Source organism: Mobula birostris, chromosome 19 (assembly GCF_030028105.1).
Source record: "Mobula birostris isolate sMobBir1 chromosome 19, sMobBir1.hap1, whole genome shotgun sequence".
In the NCBI taxonomy this organism is placed as follows: Eukaryota; Metazoa; Chordata; class Chondrichthyes; order Myliobatiformes; family Myliobatidae; genus Mobula; species Mobula birostris.
This window is the reverse complement of record NC_092388.1, coordinates 32,761,781-32,786,632: the sequence shown is the minus strand read 5'-3', so window position 1 is coordinate 32,786,632 and position 24,852 is coordinate 32,761,781. Positions and strand designations below refer to the sequence as shown.

General features: G+C 42.7%; 1 protein-coding gene and 1 pseudogene across 2 annotated transcripts in view; one reads left to right on the top strand and one right to left on the bottom strand.

Annotated features, from left to right (window-relative positions):
• LOC140212297 (leukocyte elastase inhibitor-like) overlaps nucleotides 1-10,998 on the bottom strand; it is a 37,598-nt pseudogene extending 26,600 nt beyond the window's left edge.
• The window catches only part of LOC140212508 (leukocyte elastase inhibitor-like), an 80,057-nt gene that overhangs the window by 2,974 nt on the left and 52,231 nt on the right, over nucleotides 1-24,852 (top strand). The gene's annotated exons all lie outside the window — the stretch shown is intronic.

Genomic DNA, 24,852 nt, shown 5'->3' with positions numbered 1-24,852 from the left:
ACCCAGGGCTAATCCTCTGAAATAATGACAACAAAAAATTTAAAGTTACCTTCCACCTGCACCTCTGATTCCCTGGTGAGGAAGTCAAGGATCTAGCTGCACAAGGAGGTATTGAGACCTAGGTCTTGAAGCCTGTTGATTAATTTTAAGGTCATGATAGCATTGAATGCAGAAATGTTGTCAATGAAGACCATCCTGATGCATGCATCTTTATTGTCTAAATGTTCCAGGGTTGAGTGAACAGCTAATCATCTGTTGCCCTGTTGTGAAGAGGCAAATTGGAGCAGATCCCAGTTGCTTTCTCAGTCAGGAGTTGTTAGGTTTCATCACTAACTTCTCAAAACACTTCATCACTCTGGCTATATGATATTTATTGAGGCAGGTTACCATGTTCTTCTTATGCACTGGTACAATTGAAGCACTCTTGAAGCAGACTGCTGAAACAAAAGACTAAGATATGGTGAACACTCCAGCCAATTAATCGCCGCAGATCTTTAGTACTCGGCCAGGTATCCTGTTTGGGTGGGCTGCTTTCCATGGGTAGACCCTCTCGAATGGTGTTCTCACATCATTTCCAGAGACTGAAATTGCAGGGCCATGGGGGGCAGTGGGAGTTCGTGGAGGAACCTCCACATTTTGATTGTCAAAGTGAATATAAAAAGCATTGTGCTCATTTGGTGCAAAGCCTTGTTATCACCTCTGTTGCTTGGTTTCACTCTGTAGGAGGTGATAGTATCGAAGCCCTGCCCAGCGATTAAGCATCCTTAAGAGATTCAAATTTGGTCCAGAATAGTCACTAAGCATGATTTGGCTTTCCAGAGATTGTACCTGGACACCTTAGTTGGTCACCAGACCTGAATGCCACTGATTTGGCCCTCAGCAGTTTGTGGATTTATTGGATCATTCAGGGCTTCTGGTTGGGAAAAGGCTAAATGATTTTGTGGATACACACTCACCTACGACTGTTATTATAAAGTCCGTGACAGCTGTAGTGTATTTGTTCAGATCCTACAATGAGTCCTTGAACATGGTCCAATTCACTGACTCGAAGCAACTGCTCCCCTGCCTCCCCTGAGCAGCTCCTTGTTGTCCTCATCTCTGAAGCCTTCCTCTTTAACCTTTGACTATATGCAGGTAGGAGAAGGACAGCCATGTGAACAGATCTCGTGAAATGTGGTCTAAGCATGGAATGGTAGGCATTCCCAAGTGTTCCAAATGTCAATGTGTGGTCAGTCATAGACACAGGTGTTATGTTTTGTAACATCACAACATTAAACTATTTAAAGGAAAAGATGGGCATTCAAAATGTGAGTTCAACTTGTGATTTCTTCAGATGAGGGTTGCGCATATGATGTGGTAGTGACAAATCCCATTTAAATACTTTTCAATATAGACTGTAATGAATTACTTAAAGAATGCTTAATCAACAGACTGTAGTTCCAACATTACTGAAATATTATATACACAACTCTTCCCCCCCCGCCCCCATCCGATCGAATCAAAAGACATTACCTGGTGTTCATGTCTGGTGTGGCTGCAGCCACGCCATCCCCCACTCCTAACAGTCTTTCTCTGCCACCTGTCCTACACCCCTCCCGCAGTACCTCACCCTTGCCGTTCCCAACATCTTTTGCTTGACAAATACAGTACTGTATTATATATTTATTAGTAAATTTTAAATTGTCCCATTCAGGTGTAAAGATTTAACTGGCTATGGATGATTTCTTATTCTTGTGGGATAACTTTTTTCTTGGCAAGTGAGGTCACTCTACTTGACAGGTGAGACTTGTGGCTGTGAAGCAATCTCAGGTTCGGTCCTCCTCCATAATGGTTGTAGGAGTTGACTCTGGGACTGCAGGGAGTGGTTTCAACAGCTCTAGACATCTTTCTTCTGGATGTTGCAACATCCTGATCAGTGCATGCAAAGCTTCACTGGATGATGTGTATTATAATTTGTGAGTACAGTGTCTGACACCACCATTTCCTTTACCTTTTTAAAAGCTACCTCACTCTGCTTTGTGCATTGCCATTTCTTCCCAGATTGAAGTAACGAATTCAAGGGATGGAGCACAGTAGCCAGGTTTGGCCAGGAATCTGTTGTACTATTTGACAAATCCTAAAAAAGAACTCAACTGTGACACATCCTTTGGTCTTGGGGCATCCACCATTACTTGAATTCTCTCAGCCACTTTGTAATACTTGTCCGCCAATGATGTAAACACAAAGTCATTTTTTGTTAAAAAGAATTCATATTTTTCGTGTCATGCTCTGAGCCCATAATTTTCTAATCTTTTTAACACTCTCTTGAGATTTTGGAGATGCTCCTAGTCATTCTTACCAGTAACAATTATGTCATTCAGTAACACTGAGTGCCTGTGTCCCGGTCTGTAGCTTTCTGCCAGATTACATGTGCAAGTGCTACTCCAAAAATCAGCCTATTACAGGTTTAACCTTCAAGTGAACCACCAATCTTCTTGTGGTTTGTAGGCATCTGTGCCTTAATGACCTGGAGAGCTATGTTGGCTGGAGTTGAGGCTTTACGCTTTGACTCTTGGTAGTGTCACCAATGCCAAACAGGTCAAAGAGTAGAGGTAGTGTAAGTGTGGTCCACAAATCCTCCAGGTTCAGGAGTTCAACTCAGGGTAACATCCCTGACCAGTAAAGCAAAATTGTTTCAGAAACCCCATTGAAGGATCCTTCTACATTTGAATGCGATGGTATTCCCAAGTCTCCACCCAGGACTTGCATGACTGACAGTCATGCAAACCAAGACGAAGCTACTGGCACAATTGGAAAAAACCCTAAACGCTGACAGAGATGGAGGACCTTCATGGTTGCCTTAAACAACAGCAGCAAAACAGTCAGTAAGTATTATAGCAATAAAGCCCTTTGGAAGTGTTTGAGATGCACTTTGGTCTCATCGTCCATCTCCATCTGTAGGTAGGTCTCAGCTAAGTCCATTTTGAAGTGATTCCTTCCAGAAAGAATTGCAAAGTGGTGTGCTAATGGTGACCTTAAAATTACTAGATCCTGACAGACTCAAACTTCTTGACATTTGGGACCACTGACATTGCCCACAGCCTCCACTCAACCTTGGAAAAAATTCCTTCAGCCTCTATGAGATCTAACTCACTGGCTACTTATCACAAACAGTATAAGGAACTGGACAGGCTTTGCAAAATGTGGAAGTGGCATTTTCATTCAACTTCCCCCAAACTAAATGATGTCAGTGCATTATTGTGGTCATTACTGAACTGACAATGTTCACGCAACCTCTTCAGTTCAGCCCCATTCACTGAAATGGACTCCTCTTTCTTTTGATTCCACATACGAAACCTCAAGTATTCTGCAATCAACAATGGTCTTCGTTCTAAACGTTCATGCATTACTTTGACAATATTTTGGCTGGATTGGTTGGAGCAGTTAAATTTCTAAGCAAACTGTATGCCTTTAAATGCAATGCACTCAGCAAAACTGGCACTTGTTTCTCATTGGCTATTCCATTTGCTTTAAAATAATGCTCAATCCATTCAATATACATATTCCAGTTATCTTTATGATAATCAAATATGTCAATCTTTCTAATGCAGCCAGCAATTTCTATTTTTTAAAAAAAAGGTTATCAGCCGCCACTCACTGTTTTTGAACCATGAATTATTCTTTTTACTGCCTTTAAAAAAAACAATTCTCTTTCCTCATATTTTAAACTTGTACATTTCTCACTGCACTTTTTTAAAAACTGTAAAATCTCACTGTGCTTCAACAGTAGTCTTTGAGTTTCTTTAAAACTTCCTCATTGCCACTGTTATGTTTTGTAAGTGAAACATTAAACTAATTTAAAAAAAAGACAGGAGTCCAAAATACGGGTTTAACTTTGTGTTCACTTTAAGCGTGCACATCTGACATGGTAGCTCATGACGCATGCCATTTACATACTTCTATTGTACATATATCCCATATAGAATTTTTTAAACAAAAAAGGCCTAATCAACAACATATTAGCAATATTACTCAAAATATACTGAAATATTTATGTAATTCTCGCTTCATCTGGCAGCTTAATATGGAGGGTGATAGACCCCGGCGATGTGTCTCCTATTATAAGTCAGTACCCCGAAATAACAAACAGTACACAATATGTGATTAAACGATTGAGCTTTATAATTCTTACTTTGAATATATGGTTAGTAAAGAAAACAAAAAAAAAGGAAAAAGGGCCCATTCATAAAACACTATACTGCGCAAGGTTGGAGCTCACTGACAAGCCGGTCGTCCGCCATCTATACTTCTCTGATCATCGCTGACCTTCAGACCCTCGCTCCAAGTCCACTCCGTCCAGCGGATCTACCAACTCTCTTCATTCGTGTCTTCTCTCCTCATCTCTCCCCAGCTCTTCCCAGCAAAAGACAGCGAAAATCTCTTCTAGACTCACAAGAAAGAACAAATTTTCTCTGATTGGATAGCCCCAGCATTCCAAACCCCGTTACCTCTGGCTGCTACAGAGAAACCATTACATTGGCAGTGAAACCTCACATCGTGTTACATTTAATACATAGACGACTGCAGGTTCTTGATATTTTGAGCGACACGCACAAAATGGAAGAAACATTCAGCAAGTCAAGCGGCATCTATGGAAGGAAATAAACAGTTGACATTTCAGATTGAGACCCTTCATCAGGATTAGAAAGGAAAGATGAAGAAAGAGTGAGAACAAGGGAAGGGGGCCTGCAGAGTACAATCTGTCAGGTCATTCACAAGGATAGATGAGAGGGAAGGCAGGGTGATAGGAGAAACTGGGAGGTGGTAAGGGGAAGGGGTAAACGATGAAGAGGACTCAATCTAATAGAAGAGGACAGTGGAAGAGAGGGAGGTGATGAGGGTCAGGAAGGAGAAGGGGTGCAAGGATAACCAGAAAGGATGACCCAGCTTTTCACACCATAACCACTCCCCTATCCATCCACCTGGCTTCATCCATCACTTTGTACTCCCTGCTCCCTCCCCCTCCGTCTCCGTCTCTGTCTCCATCCCATTCTGGCTTCTTCCCCTATCCTTTCCAATCTTGATGAAGGGTCTCAACCGGCTGTTTATTTCCCTGTTTGACTTGCTGAGTTCCTCCAGCATTTTGTGCATTGCATGATCAGTCAGGATGGTCCAACTAGGAACTGCAAGTTGCACAAGACTGATTACTAGAATCTGTGAGTGTCTTGATACAATGAATCATTGTCAATTTTATATTATTTGATTCAACAGCTCATCTTGACTAAATTTCAGTGTCTGCAATTGGAGTTCAGTACAACAATGTTAGACATTTCCTTGTAAGTCAAATTGTGGCATGATGACACATCACCCACAAGCAGTGAAATGTATAACACCCCCTTCCCTTCTCCTGCCCCCCTCCTAAGGCGGCGGCAGCTAAATGCATCACACTTCCAGGAATGGCAGGTGTGCAATAGTCCTACCCCACCCATCCATATTATTAATTTTGGACTGCATTCCTGAGGTTTTAGAGTTTATTTTATGTATATATTCTTTGTCATGCTGCAAAACATTGAGCTGCTAAACTGTGTTTCATTGCTCCACAACAATGACAATAAAGATATTCTATTCTATTCTATTCTGTTCTAATTCAAGTTCTTTGTGCACACAAGGTATCTTTTACTGGTCAATCCAATGTTGACTGCTTCTAACAAAATCAATGCACAAGAAAGTAGAATCAGACAGTATGAGATATGTCATGTATGATGTTATACCTACTAGAAGTATTCCAAATTTTGGACAGGGCCTGAATATTAAACCATGCTCAGCACCAAATGATGCAAAGCAGAACCACAATATTAAAACATGGCAGATCTCATTCCAAGCTCTTTAATTTAAACACTTGAATCCAGTTTCATTCTCTGAAATGTAATAAAGCATCACTATTACTAGAGAGGGATTTATGAAATGTATTCATATTCCTGAAAATTTTTTTTAATATACTGAGCAAAGTTTCCAGTAATAGAAATGGAGAAAACCTACAGCACAATTCAGGCCCTTCAGCCTACAATGCTGTGCTGAACATGCACTTACTTTAGAAATTACCTAGGGTTTCACATAGCCATCTATTTTTCTAGACTCCATGTACCTATCTAAGAGTCTCTTAAAATACCCTATTGTATCTGCCACCATTGCCAGCAGCCCATTCCAGGCACTCGCCACTCTCTGCGTAAAAAAAACTTACCCAACATCTCCTCTGTACCTACTTCCAAGCACCTTAAAACTGTTCCCTTTCATGTTAGCCATACAGTTAAACTTGAACCACCTGCAAGTGGATGGATCAATGAAGAGTATTTTATACAACTGCTTTACACATCATGGATAATATTTTTTTCATTCTCCATCTCTGTAAGCATGGACACAAGGTATCAGATAGCAGGTATGTGCAGATGTGCTGTTTCTCCCCATTGCCTGGGCTAATCCTTTCCCATGGTCAGAAGTGGGTCATATTGGGCTTTTGCCATGCACACCTCAACATACTGTGTGGCATACATTGTGACTACACTTTGGTCGCAATTATGTCCAAAGCATTCAGGGATGTTTTGCTAATCATCTGGTGTTTTCCCCCTTTCACAGCAAGGTAAGAGACAAGTCAGCCCGTGTTTGTTAAAAGGAAAATCAGATTGATTAACTTCTTTGAAGAAGCAGAGAGGGCGAGATCAAGATAACCCAAAACCTTTTCCTCCTCCTCTATTGAAATGAAGCATGAATGGATTTTTGAATGGCATTCTGTTAGCCAAGTTAAGGCCAATAGGATAGAGGAGGAAGTGGCAGCATGGTCAGAGGCTGCAATAATGTACAGAAGACTGGAAGTGAGTCTGTAGAAGTACAAGGCTGGCTGAAAATAATTGGCAGGTCAGGCGGCACCTGCAAAGAGACAAACAGACTTAAGGGTTCTGGTCAATGACTCTGCATTAGAATTGAATTCTGCAGTAGGATCACATCATTTCATTCATGAGAAGCTAGAGGGAAATAACACCTTCCCTTAGCACAAAACTTAAAGCTGAAGGTAACATGAGTTACAACTTTGTATTTCACTGTTGTTCTGAGCAGATTGATGGTTGTGACAAAAGCCATGAAGGACCTTGGGGTGTCCTGTGAAGAACAGTAAAGGCAGGGTCTGTTTTTCACCATTGTTCGCCAAATTGAATGTGCAAGACAAGTTACCTGCTGTCTGTTCCGCCACCCATTTATTGATCTTGTCTAGTTTCATTTGCAGAAGATCTGAAATCAACTGCGGACAAGGCTGCTCCATAGAAGTTTTTGCCTGACTTAAAGAATTCCTGCACAATAGAAATAGGGAATATTAACCATACTATCTGCTTTAAAGGCTCTTATGACAGTCATTTACACCAGAAGGATCAATTTGTGAGTTATTAGAGTTGTGTAACATGCATTCTGAATTTGATCAAACTAAAATAATTGAGACATACAGAATCCTGATGTGGATTCATAGTGTAGATGATTCAACCTTTATTTAAAAGCATTGGAAGTCTCTAATCTGGACAACTGAGAGGATAATACTGTTGAGACTCTTCAGGGGTGACTTCAGAGAGTGGACAGGGAATACACTCCTGTAAATATTGTGTATAATTTATGATTTACAAAGGTACATTTAATGTCAGAGAAATGTATACAACATACATCCAGAAATGCTTTTTCTTTGCAACCATCCACAAAAACAGAGGAGTGCCCCCAAAGAATGAATGACAGTTAAATGTTAGAACCCCAAATTACCCTCCAGCTCCCCTCCCCCACGTGCGTAAGCTGCAGCAACCCCCTCCCCCCCATGAGCAGAAAAAAATCATTGGCACCCACCACCAAGCACTCAAGCATGCAGCAAAGCATCAATAAAGATGCAGACTTGCCATACCCCAAAGTCTACTACACAGGCTCGCTGTCTCCCTAATAAGGGAGAAAGAGGCATCTCTGTTTCACAGCGAGTTTTTGTGAAGTCTACTGAGTTTTGCACCTCTACCTACATACGCTTGTGCACCTGACGAAAATAGCACTGCATTTTCTGAAAAATTTCAATAGGTTTGAGCTCAACGTGGGCTGAGTTTCCAGTCAATGGCATTCTTGTATCACAGCTATGGCATGTGACATTTTCTGTCCTTCATACAAAAATAGCTTGGTAACCTATCACTAAAGAAATTCAAAGAGGAGATTCATTCTAGGAATTTATATGTCTTTTCACCATACAGTCGATTGGCCATTTTAACCAAGTATGGAACATCAGCTCAGTTAACTTCCAATTGCATTCTCTGGAAAGCAGAATGCAGATCCCCAACTTGATCAAACTGGAGAGCCTGGTATTGAAATAGAAGAGCAAGTATGAGGCAAAGAAAGTGGGGAGAGGAGGGAAACAAATTATAACTATCAATTTTTTCAGCCAGTTTGTTTGCTCCCTGCCTGGCATCATCCATTCTGCAGGTTACCACTTTGCATGATCAAACACACAACCCCCATTCTTTGGATTTTAAACAAGAAAGCGTATGCCAAAGTTTTTTTTGCCCAATTGCAGGGGCATTTGTGTAGAGCCCAGTTCTGCTCTCAGCCAACACGTGCACATATTCAATGGAAATCATTCGGATGTGAGAAAGAGCTGGCGCCCTGCTAATCCTTTCCCTTGTTGTGATGGAGAAGCTTCTGTGGTCCTGTGATCCCACGAGCAATGCTTCTGTTAGGGTCACCCATGGCGGTAAGGTCAAGGGTGAGGTCCCTGACAAAGAACAATCCAACCAAGACCTCAATGGTGGAACAGGCGGACGAAGTTACTTTGAACTCAACGGCTGTGAAGGTGGATGAAGGCTGCAACAAATCCATCAGCTCCAATCGTCGTGGTTTCCATGCCATTGGAATCAGTTGGTTGATTTGTGAAGTATCATGTGCTTCTTCGAGTGCAACATCAAGTACACGTTAAACAAATACACACACAGGTGTTTTCACTCTGTGGGCCACTTCTTCAGAACGAAGACCATCATCCTCGACCTCGAGGGATAGCCACGACGATGAATTCAGCTGAGACCAGTAAACCCTCATATGTAAGGCATTTGTCCAGGAGGATCAGCTAGGTGTCTGCAGTCATTCGTAACATCAATCAGACCTCACACCCTTTCAAGCCACACCTACCCCAACACTGCAAGAGTCTGCAGATCTCATTTGTACTCAAATTCTCAAGTGACTGAGCACAATTAAATCAATTCTCCTCCCCAGGTGTTGCCAGAAATGATCATTAGAATTGTGAATTAAAATAAATAATTTCCTTTCAGTATTAAGAATAATGGCTTGTTACAAACATTGTTTTTGCTCCAAATGCATCCAAAATTCTCCTCTGCTGATAGACTAAATATTCATCAGGAACATCCACATAGATACCCACATCAGACATCTATCGCATAAAATATAGACATTACTTCAAAGAAACAAGCCCCTTGGCTCACAATGTTGTGATAAACTAATTACATGAGTAATCAAATCCCCAACTGAACTAATCCCTTCTGTCTACATAATGTCCATATCTGTCTATTTCCAGAATACTCATACGCTTAGCTTAATAGCCTCCTGAACACTTCTATTGTATTTGCCTCATCACCATCACGGCTGTGAATTCAAGGCACCCACCACTCTGCACAAAAAAATTCTTCGTGCATAAAGAGCTTCACACTTACTCCTCAACATTTGATCTACAGTTTGGAAGAAAGTCTTTTCAAGAGATACTTTAAGAAAACACTTCATTCATGTACATCAGAAGATCATCATATGTACCTTTGCCACCTGGGAGGCAAAATTGTATTTTGCACCAAGATAAACCATGGCCAATGTGGAAATGCTGAATGGAGATTGCCCGCTTGATTTCCTTCTATAAGCTCACTGAATAGGTCAAGGTTGAAATGGTAATTGGCTTTACTAAGTTCCTCCACTATGTCAAACTATGTGAAAAAGAAAACATAAATGATTAGAGTGATTTTGGAATGCTAAGATTCATCAACTAAAGAAATGAGGGTTAATAAATTAGTTGCTAGCTGAATTGAAATATTTACAACCCTGTCCAGCGGACGAAAATATTACACATTCCAAGAGAGAGAGTTACACAACTGTAGAGGGTTAAGTGCACCAAATTCCTGTGAGTTCACATCATGGATGACCTCTCCTGGTCTTTCAATATCACCTTCCTGAACAAGGCACAGCAGAGCCTCCACTTCCAAAGGAGATTGGGGTAAGTGAAGATCTTTCCACCCCATCCCATCTGCATCTTAACTGAAGTTTATAGGAGCACCGTTAAGAGTATCCTGAGAAGCTGTATTTACATCTGGTATGGGAGTAGCCAAGCATCAAAACATAGGTCCCTATAAAGGACTGTGAGAATGGCTGAGAGGATCATAAGAGTCACCATACCATACATCAGGGATGTTTATCAGGAACGCTGCATACACAGGGCCCTTAGTATTATCAAAGATCCCACCCATCCAACCAGCATTCTCTGACTTTCTACCATCTTATGTACTACTTGTGTTTACCCCTTCGGCCAGAGCAAAGTTGTCTCATTTGACTGTATAAATGTACATAGTTCAAAGACAATAAACTGGACTTGACTTGATCTGAAGTATATATATGTCATTACACTCATGTGAATGTGTGGTGAAACAGCTTTTGCTGACTGATGATTTTCAGTAAACAAAGGCCTCTGAATCAAGGCACTCTTCCAAATCTGTCTACTAAGTCAACATACTTTTTGAAATATGTCAACGTAAACTGCTGAGCTGAGCTATTGCTAAATTAGCCATTGGCCAGAAACATAAATAATTTGGACTGCTGCCCAGACTCATCCCTGCAACCAAATTCACACCCCACCAAGTGTAGGTGGCAGAGTGGAAAAAAAGCAACACCTACAATTCCCTAGAATGGGGGTTCCCAACCTTTTTCATGAAGTGGATCCCGACCACTCACTGAGGGATCCATGGCTCCCAGGTTGGAAACCCCGCCCTGTAAATTAGAAAAATGTCTTGTAAAGCGGCTAAAAGAAATGTAAGCCACAAACAACTATGACAGCTGTAAGCTGCTCATATTGGGCTCTCTGGCTGCAGTCCAATAGCATGCTGCTAAATAGAATAATATCTTCCACTAAAAATGGATTTCTTATTCACATGGTTGTCAGTGAAGACCTGTAATGAACAATGAATTGTGCATGGTGAAGCACACACTTCTGACCGTCCCTTCTACAGTTTACTTCTCTTTCCTGCAACACATTCACACAAAATAGATACAAGCCTATCAGTGTTTCACATAGACCAAACTGAGTGTCCGTCTTCCTTTCAATATATACAGTGGCATGCAAACATTTGGCACCCCGGTCAAAATTTCTGTTACTGTGAATAGCTAAGCGAGTAGAAGATGACCTGATTTCCAAAAGGCATAAAGTTAAAGATGACACATTTCTTTAATACTTTAAGCAAGATTACTTTTTTATTTCCATCTTTTAGAGTTTCAAAATAACAAAAGAGGAAAAGGGCCCAAAGCAAAAGTTTGGGCACCCGGCATGGTCAGTACTTAGTTACACCCCCTTTGGCAAGTATCACAGCTTGTAAGTGCTTTATGTAGCCTGCTAAGAGTCTTTCAATTCTTGCTTGGGGGATTTTCACCCATTCTTCCTTGCAAAAGACTTCTAGTCCTGTGAGATTCTTGGGCCGTCTTGCATGCACTGCTCTTTTGAGGTCTATCCACAGCTTTTCGATGATGTTTAGGTTGGGGGTCTGTGAAGGCCATGGCAAAACCTTCAGCTTGCGCCTCTTGAGGTAGTCCACTATGGATTTTGAGATGTATTTAGGATCATTATCCTGTTGTAGAAGCCATCCTGTTTTCATGTTCAGCTTTTTTTACAGACAATATGATGCTTGCTTCCAGAATTTGCTGGTATTTAATTGAATTCATTCTTCCCTCGACCAGTGAAATGTATCCCATGCCACTGGCTGCAACACAAGGCCAAAGCATGATCGATCCACCCCCATGCTTAACAGTTGGAGAGGTGTTCTTTTCATGAAATACTGCACTTTTTTTTTCTCCAAACATACCTTTGCTCATTGCAGCCAAAAAGTTCTATTTTAACTTCATCAGTCCACAGGATTTGTTCCCAAAATGCAGCAGACTTGTTTAGATGTTCCTCTGCAAACTTCTGATGCTGAATTTTGTGGTGAGGATGCAGGAAAGGTTTTCTTCTGATGGCTCTTCCGTGAAGGTCATATTTGTGCAGGTGTCGCTGCACAGTAGAACAGTGCACCAACACTCCAGAGTCTGCTAAATCTTCCTGAAGGTCTTTTGCAGTCAAGCAGGGGTTTTGATTTGCCTTTCTAGCAATCCTACGCGCAGTTCTCTCGGAAAGTTTTCTTGGTTTTTCAGACCTCAACTTGATCTCCACCGTTCCAGTTAACTGCCATTTCTTAATTACATTTCATGGCTTGGCTTCGTGAACGAAGATTTAGGAAGGGGTCTGCCCACATCTGCTGCAGGCTCGCTGGTGGCTGACGGGGCCAATACAGGGCAGGCAGGCCCGGCCACAGTGGCTGATCGTAGACGTGGGCGTGCCCTTCAGCCTGCGCCATGGTATTTTAGGTGGAGTGCAGTGTGCGCGGTACTGGCCCCACCCTTTACACCTGGGGTTCATCTGCCATAGCCTAGCAAGCTGGGATGGTGACACTGAGGTCCTCGGGTCGTAGGAGTTAATGTCAGAGTGTCCTTCTCCTAGGTGGATGGCCTTACAAGGTTAGCGAGCCCCTCCTTCCCGGGTTTGGATTCAGAGTTGTCGTTCCCTTAGACTGGCTGCCAACCAAGGCTAACGACCCCAGCCTACCCATCCAGTTATACCGCCGGGTACTCAGTCATGCTATGACGTAGCGAGCTCAGTGGAAATGGGGGGCACCGACGAGAAGGTGTTGCTAGGATGCAGTAATGTAGGAGAGGCCACTTGAAGTGGCCTCCTGCCTAGCGGGCCAGACAGTGACCATGCAGCGATCACTACCCCAGGAAAGGAGAGGCGATGTATTGCATGTACACTTTCCCTGGGTGAGCGGGATGCAGGCCCAGATCTCACCCGTAATTACATTACGACCTGAGGATACGGCTACCTGAAAATGCTTTGCTATCTTCTTATAACCTTCTACTGCTTTGTGGGCATCATTTATTTTAACTTTCAGAGCGCTAGGCAGCTGCTTAAAGGAGCCCATGGCTGCTGATTGTTGGGACAAGGTTTGAGGAGTCAGGGTATTTATAAACCTTTGAAATTTGTATCACCTGGCCTTTCCAAACAATGACTATGAACAAGCCATAGCCCTAACAAGCTAATTAAGGTCTGAGACCTTGGTAAAAGTTATCTGAGAGCTCAAATCTCTTGGGGTGCCCAAACTCTTGCATGGTGCTCCCTTCCTTTTTTTCACAATAAAATTGTACAAAACAAAAATAATACATTAATCTTGCTTAAAATGTTGAAAAGAATGTGTCATCTTTAACTTTATGACTTTTGGAGATCAGTTCATCTTCTACTCACTTAACTATTCACAGTAACAGAAATTTTGACCAGGGTGTCCAAACTTTTAAGCAACATATTACGGGTTATGTATATAAATACATGAATTGCCTACGTCATCATGCTACACATGATATATGTGTATCTCGCTGAAGTAAATCTGAAGCTAGATGAGCTTTCCAGGACTCCTTTGTCTTCCTTTGAATCAGTTTAAGGTTTTGAAGTTACAAATCATATCATAGGTGAGTATATATAAAAAAAACCAGCAGTTTTCAAGGCAAAACACACACACACACACGCACGCACGCACGCGCGCGCGCACACACACACACACACACAAGGCTTGAGGAATGCAGTAGGTCAGGAAGCATCAATGGAAAAGAGTAAATGGTGGACATTTTGGGCCAACCCCTTCTTCAGGACTGGAAAGGTGCGGGAATGGGAAAGAGTCAGGCAGGAAGGTGATAGGTGAAGACAGGTGGATAGGAAAGATCAAGGGCAAGAGAAGAAAGAATCTGATAGGAGAGGAGAGGAGAGTGGATAATAGGAGAAAGGGATGGAGGAGGGGACCCAGGGGAAGTTATAGGCATTTGAGAAGAAGTGAAAGGTCATAGTGGGGAATAAAGGAAAGTGGGGGGAGGGGGGAGTTCTGTCACTGGAAGAAGAAATCAATATTCATACCATCAGGTGGGAGGCTACCCAGTCGGAATATAAGGTATTTCTTCTCCACCCTGAGGGCTGATTTATACTTCCGTGTTAAATGGATGCTGTAACCTATGCAATTGGCCTACACGCATTGTGAGCATTTATACTTGTGCGTTGGTGTGTCTGCATCGTTCTGCAATTCGGGCACGTCATGCATGTGCTCACATCTGCCCGTGCAAGGCTTCATGGTCATGGTAGTCTTTCTCAGGGTAAACAAGTTTAAAGCGAGCGTCTTTTTTTGTGAAAGCGAAATGTGTCCTCCATAATTTCGGAGGTCTGTAAAGCTTTATGGAAAGCATTGCAGCCAGAGTTCCTTCCCTGCCCTTCAGTCGCCCAATGGGAGGCTATTGCAGCGTAGGAGGAAATGCTATGCTACCAAGCGGACCAATCACAGTTGTTGCAGTCTGCATTGCCGTGACACGTAGTTACATTTTGGGAGAGGTGCGCGTCAGGCTACGGCGTAGGGATCTGTGTAGGGTTTGCGGCTACGGCGTAGATATGATGCAGAAGTATAAATCAGCCTTGAGGATGGCCTCATTTTGGCACAAGAGGACGCCCCACGGATCGACATGTCGGAGCAGGAATGGGAATCGGAATTAAAATGGGTGCCCAGTCATGTTTGTGACAGGTGGTAAAGAGGTGCTCAACAAAATGGTCCCCCAACTTATGACAGGTCTCACCAATATAGAGGAGGCCACATCGGGAGCTCTGAGTGCAATAGGTAACCCCCAGCAGATTTGCAGGTGAAGTGTTGCCTCACCTGGAAGGACTGATTGGGACTCTGAATGGAGATGAGGAAGGAGGTGTTTGGGCAGGTATAGCACCTAGGACACTTGCAAGGATAAGTGCCTGGAGGGAGATTAGTGGGGATGGAAGCGGAGGGGGAGGTAAAGGTGTATTTATGGTAGAATCCCTTTGAAGATGGCTAAAGTTGCAGAGGATAATGTGTTAGATGGGGTGGTTGATAAGGACAGGATGGACTCATCACTGTTATGATGGTGGGCAGATGGGGTGAGTGTACGGGAAATGGAGGAGATGTGGGTGAGGGCATCATCAATAGTGGAGGGAACCCCTGTTCTTTGAAGGAGGAATGGAAAGCCTCATCCTGGAAGCAGGTGTGGTGGAGGCAAAGAAACAGAGAAAAGGGAATAGCAGTTGTACAGAGATAGGGTGAGCAGAGGTATTGTCAAGGAAACCAGGGGAGTCAGTAAGTATGTAGAAAGGAAACAGAGAGATCAAGAAAGGGGAGAAGGATGTCAGAGATGGACCAAGTGAATTTAAGGGCAGGGTGGAAGTTAGAGACAAAATTGACAAACTCGGTATGGATACATAAATCAGCACCAATGCAGTTGTTAGTGTAACAGAGGTAGAGATGGGGAGTATAACCAGGGAAGGCTTTGAACATAGACTGTTCTACATACCCAACACAGGCATGGCTTGGGTTCATGTGAGTACCCATAGCTGCTTCTCGGGCTTGGAGAAAGTCAGGGGAGCTGTAGGAAAAATGGTTCTACCAGATAGGGTGGTGGTGGAGGGGTATTGGTTGGTTATCTTGTCATAAAAGAAGTGGAGGGCTTTGAGGTCTTCTTGATGGAGGAATAGATGTGTATAGGAACTGAACATTCATGGTGAAGATGAGGCAGTCAGGGCCAGGGGAACGTTATTGAAAGATCCAGGGCATGAGATATAGGTGGGAAGGGACTGAACCAAGGATGGCATTAGAAAACTCAAATATATCAAAGGTAAAATAGAGTTAATTGAAAATACCGCACCAAGTTTTGCAAAGTCCGTCCACATCATTATACCATCCATGATAAAGTAGTTGATGAGCAAAATTGCATGGAAGCTGAAGGAATTCTTTGCAAGGCTGACCTCATGGGCAATGCCAGTGGTCCCAGCAGCCAAGGAGAATGGATTTGTTAGGATCTGTCACACTTTATTAAAGTTGCTGGTGAACGCAGCAGGCTAGGCAGCATCTCTAGGAAGAGGTACAGTCGACGTTTCAGGCCGAGACCCTTTGGAGACCGTCCTGACGAAGGGTCTCGGCCTGAAACGTCGACTGTACCTCTTCCTAGAGATGCTGCCTGGCCTGCTGCTTTCACCAGCAACTTTGATAAAGTGTGTTGCTTGAATTCCCAGCATCTGCAGAATTCCTCTTGTTTTGTTAGGATTTGTCATGATTTTAAGGTCACGGTCAACCCAGTTCTGAAAGTAGATCAATACACTCTGCCCAGGATAAAGGATATATCTGCAAACTTTTCTGGAGGGAAACACGTCAGCAAAGTGGATTTAGCTGAGGCCTGTGGACTTACCATGAAGCAGGTGCTGAAAGGCTGCTCGCACACCTAGTGTTACCTGGATGACATCATTATTACCAGTAAGGATGATAAGGAATGTCTCTAACCTCAAGACTGTGCTAAAAAGGTTAGATTATCAGCTCAGAGCCTGACACGAGTTTGGATTCTTTAAACCAAGCATCAGAAAGCAAATGTGTTAGAGTTGTACATGCATACTTTGACAACAAAAACGAACCTTTAAACTGAATGTTGTCATACAATTGACGGACAACGTTTACATTAACATGCTGAGGAAATTCAAGCAGTGGTGGAAACCACTAGGCCAAAGGATGTGTCACAGTTGTCTTTTTTTAGGATTTGTCATTTGCTATAATAGGTTCCTACCAAACCTGGCTCCTGTGCTGCACCCTTGAACTCAGTACTACAGGTCAGGAAGAAATGGCAATGGACAAAGCAGAGTTAGGTGGCTTTCAAAAAGGTAAAGAAAGTGATGACATCAGGCATTGCGCTCACACCTTATGAAGTTTGCCTGTGATGCCTAGCCTGATGGGATATGTACAGTCATGTCACATGCTCTGTGTGACAGAAGTGAATGCCCATATCCTTTGTATCACGTTCCTTAGCACTGCAGAGAAAAGTTATGCACAGATTCACAGAGAGGACTTGAGTCTGGTTTGGGGTTTAAAACACTTCAACCAGCACGTGCATGGGAGAGAGTTCATCCTCATTACTGATCATCAACCACTAGTGTCCATTTTCAGCAGCAGCTGTATGAATACAGAGGTGGGCACTGTGAACACAATTACAAGAAAGTGAATTCAAGAGGACAAATAATCATGGAAATGCTTATGAATTGTCCCGTATACCCTTGGAAAAGGAAGTACTGGAAAAATTTACGAAGAAAAGACACCGCTCTTGATACATTCTCCCTAACACAAATCGAAAGTCTCCCTATTACAACAGAGATGATACAAAGGGAACCCTGAAAAGACCCCACACTGTCTCAGCGCTACAGAGTCACCCAAAATAGCTGGAATCTGCAACAGAAACTCCAGTTTCCCTATTTTTATCAGCGCTGAGATGAACTTGCCCTTGAAGGAGGAAGGCTCATGTGGGGATTGAGAGCTGTTGTGCCATCTGAGCTGAGAGCTAAAGTGTTGGAAGAGCTACATGTTACTCTTCTAGGCATGGTCATAATGAAAGAGTTGGCTCAAAGTTTTGTCTGGTGGCCTGGGATAGATCAGCGGATTAAACAACTTGCCATGCACTGTTCGCAATGCCAGCACGTCCAGAAGACACCCAGAGGCAGTGCCTCCACATCTCTGGGAATAACCTGCATTGCACTGGCAGAGAATTCATGTGGATTTTGCCAGACCATTCGTGGCTACAACTTTCTTGGTAGTAGTGGATATAGCTACAAAGCTGCCAGAGGTGTTCCCAATCGCTTCCATGACAGCCTCACACACTGTCAATGTATTGAGAAGCCTCTTCACAAGAACTGGCATTCCAGAACACTTATTCAATGACAATGGACCATAGCTTGTGGAGAAGCAGCTTCAATCATTCCTAAAAATAATGGAATAAGACATGTTACATCTTCTCTGAACCACCCAGCCACAAAAAGTTGGTGGAAAGGTTTGTCCAGATTTTAAAGAACGCACTGCGGGCAATGTCAGCAGAACACACTACACGCACACTGAACTGGAAGCCCACCAATTTCCTCCTTGCATATTGTAACGCAAACACACTCCACAACGAACATCTCACCAGCCGTGCTGATCCTGGGTCGTTCCTTGTGCTGACACTTGGACCTCCTCAGGGCCAGTCTCAGAAGGAGTATGCAGGACAAATACCTGCGCCTAATTGAAGGCTTTTCAAACAAGGAGGTTTGATGTTTCACTCCTGAACAGGCAGTCTTGCTGAGCGACTACAGAGGTTGATCAATAGTGGGTACTCGGAAAGGTTAAGTACAGTAATGGACCACTCTCCTACATCGTGGACATTGCGTCTGATATAATCTGGAGACAAAACATCCATCAGTTGGGGAGAGCAGAGTCAATTGCTAGAGAAGAAAGTTGGCTTCTACTATCAGACCCAGTCAACTCCTACAACCACCCAGAATCTGAGATTCACAGCCACAAGTTTCACCTGCCAAGCAGAGTGATCCCCTCTTGTCAGGAAAGATGTTATCCCACAAGCATAAGAAATTCTCCACAGCAAATAAATCTTTAGGTTTGAATGGGACAATTTAAAATTTACTATACTGTGGATGTCTGCATGTAGTAGAAGTGTGTGTGTACATGTGTCTGTATGTGTGTGTGGGTACAATTGCAAGAATAAGTTTGTAAACCCTTTGCTGTTACATAGATTTCTGCATTAATTACTCATAAAATGGGCCTGATTTTCATCTAAGTCACAATACTAGACAAACACAATCTGCCTAAACTAATAACACACAATTATACTTTTCATGTCTTTATTGAACACATTAGAAACATAGAGAACCTACAGCACAATACAAGCCCTTCGGCCCACAATGCTGTGCTGAACATGTACCTACTTTAGAAATTACCTAGGGTTACCCATAGCCCTCTGTTTTTCTAAACTCCATGTACATATCCAGGAGTCTCTTAAAAGCCCCTATCATATCCACCTCCACCACCATCGCTGACAGCCCATTCCACGCTCTCACCATTCTCTGCATAAAAAAAAAACTACCTTGACATCTCCTCTGTAGCTACTTCCAAGCACCTTAAAAATGTGCCCTCTTGTGCTAGCCATTTCAGCCCTGGGAAAAAGTCTCTGACTATCCACACGATCAATACCTCTTATCATCTTATACACCTCTATCAAGTCATGTCTCATCCTCCGCCACTCTAAGGAGAAAAGGCCAAGTTTACTCAACCTATTCTCATAAGGCATGCTCCCTAATCCAGGCAAAATCCTTGTAAATCTCTGCATCCTTTCTATGGTTTCCACATCCTTCCTGTAGAGAGGCGACCAGAACTGAGCACAGTACTCTTAAGTGGGGTCTGACCAGGGTCCTATATAGCTGCAACATTACCTCTCGGCTCCTAAACTCAATCCCACAATTTAGATTATGAGAACACTCAGTCCTCTTTTATTGTCATTTAGAAATGCATACATGCATTAAGAAATGATACAATGTTTCTCCGGTGTGATATCACAGAAAACAAGACAGACGGAAGACTAACACTGACAAAATCACATAATTATAACATATAGCTACAGCAGTGCAAAGCAATACCATAATTTGATGAAGAACAGTCCATAGGCACAGTAAAAAAAAGCCTCAAAGTCCCAAATCGATCAACTCCCGAGTCCCCGATAGCGGCGGCAAAAGGGAGAAACTCCCTGCCATAAACCTCCAGGCACCGTCAACTTGCCGATACCTTGGAAGCAGTCGACCCCAGCCGACCCTGAGTCCATCCGTCCGAAAACTCCGAGCTTCCGAGCGGCCTCTCCGATACAGCCTCTCAAGCACCATCCTCTGCCGAGCGCCTTCGACCTCTCCCCGGCCGCTGAAACACACAAAGCCAAGGATTTCGAGGCCTTCAGCTCCAGAGATTCTGGTTACCACACAGTAGCAGCGGTAGCAAAGCGGGCATTTCAGAAGTTTTCCAGATGTTCCACTATGCACTCACATCTGTATCCATCAATTGATCATTGTTTAATCATTTACAGTCCAGGCTGGAAGATTTATGTGAACCCTTGTATTTAATAATTGGTAGAACCTCCTTAAGTAGCAATAAACTCCACCAAATGTTTCCTGCAGCTGCTGATCAAACTTGCACAACAGCGAGGAGGAACTTTAGACCATTCCTCCATATAAAACTGTTTCAGTTCTTCAATTTTTGTGGGATACCTTGCATGAACAGCCCTCTTCAGGTCATGCCACAACATCTCAATTGGGTTAAGGTCTGGACTCTAACTTAGCCATTCCAAAGCACGAATTTTCTTCTGTTGATTTACTCTTGTGTTTCAGATCATTGTCTTGTTGCATCATCCAACTTCTATTAAGCTTCAGGTGACGGACCGCTACCCTAACATTTTCCTGTAAAATGGCTTGATACAATATTGAATTCATTGTTCCATCAACAATTACAAGCTGTCCAGGCTCTGAGGCAGCATAGCAGCCCCAAACCATGATGCTTCTTCCAGCATACTTCGCAGTTTCTTTGCGATTTTGGTATTGGTGTGCAGTGCACTTTTCCCTCTAAGGATAGTGGTGTGCGTTACTGCTAAAAAGTTCAACTTTTGTCTCATCTGTCCACAGGACATTGTCCCAGAAATGTTGAACAACATCCAGGTGGTCTTTTGAAAACTTGAGACGTGTAGCATTGTTTTTTTTTGGAGAGCAGTTGTTTCCTCTGTGGTGTCCTTTCATGAATACCGTCCTTGTTCAGTGTTTTTCATACAGTGAACACATGAACAGAGACTTTAGCAAGTGTTAGAGCTTTCTGCAGGTCTTTTGCTGTTGCCCAGGGGGGTGGGGGTTTCTTTTTCACCTCCTTCAGCATTGCACATTGTACCTTTGGTGTGATCTTTGCAGGATGCCCACTTCTAGGGATGGTAGTAACAGTACTGAGTTTCCTCCATTTGTAGACAATTTCTCTTATAATTGTGACAAAAGAACCAGTTATCAGAAGATTGATGCCGATAAGAGGACAATGGGGGAACATTCAAAATGCTATTAAGAGAGAGACAAGAGAGATTACCGAAAGGAGACGCAGTTCCGAGTATTGTCAGAGACCGGTTGCTTTGAACTGTTTGAAGTTTGATGGACAGGCGATACCCCAGCAGGGGGATAAAAAGGGACAGGTTTGCTAAGGCAACAGACACACGACACCACGAGGTAACGAGACCCTGGAAGCGGTGTGCCCCCACAAGTTGGTGGGAGTTTTGGAGGTCTAGTCGTGGGACCAGCCATAGACGCACAGGGTGGAAAGATACGGTCGGGCGGGAACCTGGTGTGTGTGTCCGCCCTTGCCTGGGTGCTGGGTTCACCGCAGGAGAACGATCGTATCTGGAACGGAGTGGTCACAGTCGGTGACCTCAGAAGACATTACAAAGGCTCGCCCAAAAGCTAACTGCGAGGAATATCAAAGGTCTGTTTGGAATTCGATTTGCATATTCATTCCCTCTCTCTCCAACGGCACAACAGCGATTACTGCGAACTGAACTAAATTGAACTGAACTCTGTCACTTGTGATTGATCATTTTACCCCTAGACTGCGATAGAGCTTGATTGATCCTATTATCCTAGTTCTGTGTACATGTGTGTTTATTCATTGCCAACCTGTTGCATTTATATCCTTACTATTAGAGTACTGTGTTGCTTATTTCTTTAATAAAACTTTCTTAGTTCCAGTAATCCAGACTCCAACTAAGTGGTCCATTTCTGCTGGTTTGGCAACCCAGTTACGGGTACGTAACATAGTGGACTGATGAACACATGATAAACAGATATTTCTTGAAAAGATCAGGCACTGTCAGTAACCTGGCTTAGTGTGTCTTTTTTTATAGGGCAGGGCACCTCTGCAACCCACACCTCCACTCTCATTTCGTTAATTGGAATATTTGACTCTATATAGCATTTGCAAAAGGCATTATCCCAGAGGTTTTGAACTTAGACAGTGATTGTTTAAATGGCATACTCAATATTGACAAGAGAAACACAATTATTTGTGTGTTGTTAGTTTAGGCAGATTTTGCTTGTCTATTATTGTGACTTAGATTAAGTCACATGAGGAATGGTGAAATAGAGCAGCACTTGTTCTTCAGACAAGTTAAAAAACAGAAGAATTCATGAGTTCATAAACAGTGAGTATCAGGTGATAATCATTTTTTTAAGAAGCAGAAAGGAATAGCAGCATTGGAAACATTGATGTGTTTGATTACACAAAAAGTAACTGGAAAATGTATGCTGAGCTAGTTCAAAAATACTTTGAAGCAAATGAAGCAAATGAGAAACAAGTACCAGTTTTGCTGAGTGCATTGGGTTTAAAGGCATAATGTTTATAGTTTGCTTTGTAGTTCAACTGGTCCAACCATACCAGCAGAAATGAGCTTTGCTGATGTTGTCAAAGTAATACAGGAACATTTAGAACCAAAGCCATTGTTGATTGCGGAACGCTTTAGGTTTCATAAGTGGAACAAAAAAAGAGGGGAATCCATTTCAGCATATGTGGCTGAATTGAAAAAATTACCTGAACATGGTCAGTTCAGTAACTGGTTTAACACTGAGAGATCATGTAGTTTGTGGGACCTTACAAGAAAGCATTCAAAAATGGCTCCTAACTGAAGCACAACTCACATTTAAAAGAACAGTTGAAATTGCTGTAACAATACAAACCACAGACAGAGAGACAATTGAGTTGCAGTCAGGAATGAAAGTGGGTGTGAACAAAATTGCAATGTCCAGATAGAAACCAACTCGGCCAAACAAATTGTGTTGCCATTGTGAAAGTGACTGATTTACACCAGACCAATGCAGGTGTAAAGGTGAAACTTATTGGAAATGCAACAACATAGGACAGATATGAGTATGTTGGGCAGACAAAAATAAATGGACAGCACAAAGTAGAGAAAAAGCTAAAATATGAAGTTGCTGTTTCAAAAAGAGCACACTGTTGATAAAAAATTTGCTAAGAGAGTTGACAGAAGACTATGTAACCTTGAGATTTACAATCTGAAAACTAACAACAGGGAAGTAATATGGCTTTCACCAGAGGTGAATGTGAATAATTGAGGAATTGATGGCTTCATGGCCAAGTTTGCGTGACAATTTGAAGACAGGTGGAGGGGCAGATAGTTTTGAGGAAGTACAGCTACGACAGAAGGACTTAGATTACGAGAATGAGCAAAGGAGTGGCCTATGGGATACAGTGCCTGGATGTGTATGGTCATGCACTTGGGTAGAAGAAATAACAGCGTAGACTATTTTCTAAATGTAGAGAAAATTCAAAAATCTGAAATACAAAGGGAGTTGTGAGTCCTTGTGCAGGATTTCCTAAAGGCTAATTGCAGGTTGAGTTGGTGGTGAGAAAGGCAAATGTGATGTTAGCATTCACTTTGAGAGGATTTGAATATAAAAGCAAGGATTGAGGCTTTATAAAGGCTTCACTTAGAGTATTGTGAGCAGTTTGGGCCCATTGTCTAAGAAAGGATATACTGGCAATGCAGAGAGTTCAGAGGAGGTTCACGAGAATGATTTTAGGAATAGAAGAGTTACCATATTAGAACTGCTTGATGGCTCTGGGCCTGTACGCCCTGGAATACTGAAGGATGATGGGGGATCTCATTGAAACTTATTGAATGTTGAAACGCCTTGATAGAATGGATGTGGCGAGGATGTTTCCTATAGTGGGGGAGTCTAGGACCAGAGGGCACTGCCTCAGAATAGAAGGATGTCCATTTAGAATGGAGATGAGGAACTCCTTTAGTCAGAGAGTGCTGAATGTATGGCAACTGGGAGGAGGCATACAAACCGAGTACAGTACTTCTTTCATTCTTTCGTGTCCGCAGAATCTCCTGTCAGCTCCTCTAAATATGCAATGCACTGAAACTATTCCACTTCTCTCATTCCCAAGCCATCACACCCCTCCTGCCACTGACGGAGACTCAGAGCCAGAGACCGAGGGTTACCTTTGATAGGTTGCTCCCTCCCCAACAGCATCCAAAGGAGCTGCAGCTGGATGCACCTTGTGTCTATTTTGTAATCAGGGTGACTGGAGGTCTCCCAGAGTTCCCACATCTCACATGAAGAACATACCACTGACCATGGATCCATAGGCCAAGTGAAGAGTTGTTGTGGGTAATGAAACCAAGAGGATACATCAGATTGTAAAGGGAACATAGGAGGATTAATCAGGTGAACTAAATGCATCAAGGTCATTTAGAAGAAGAATAAGGAAGAAGACAGGTGGCTACCACTATCAGAACCACGTTCTGCAGTCTCTAAGAGTCTCAGAGTCATTTCATACAACCACAACGGAGGAGACCGGAGAACCTGAGATTGTTCACAGCCACAAGTCTCACCTGCCAAGCAGACTAACTGCCCTTGTCAGAGAAGTTATACGAGAGTAAGAAATCATCCACAACCATTAAATCTTTAAGGCCTGAATAGGACAATTTAAAATTTACTGTGCTGTGGATATCTGTATATAGTACACTGTGTATTTAGTTGAGTTGCATTCTCTATTGAGTTGGAGTTTATAGCTATGCAGGGATTGAGTGTTATGTGTTTAATGTTTCAGTTATATTTGAGCTATA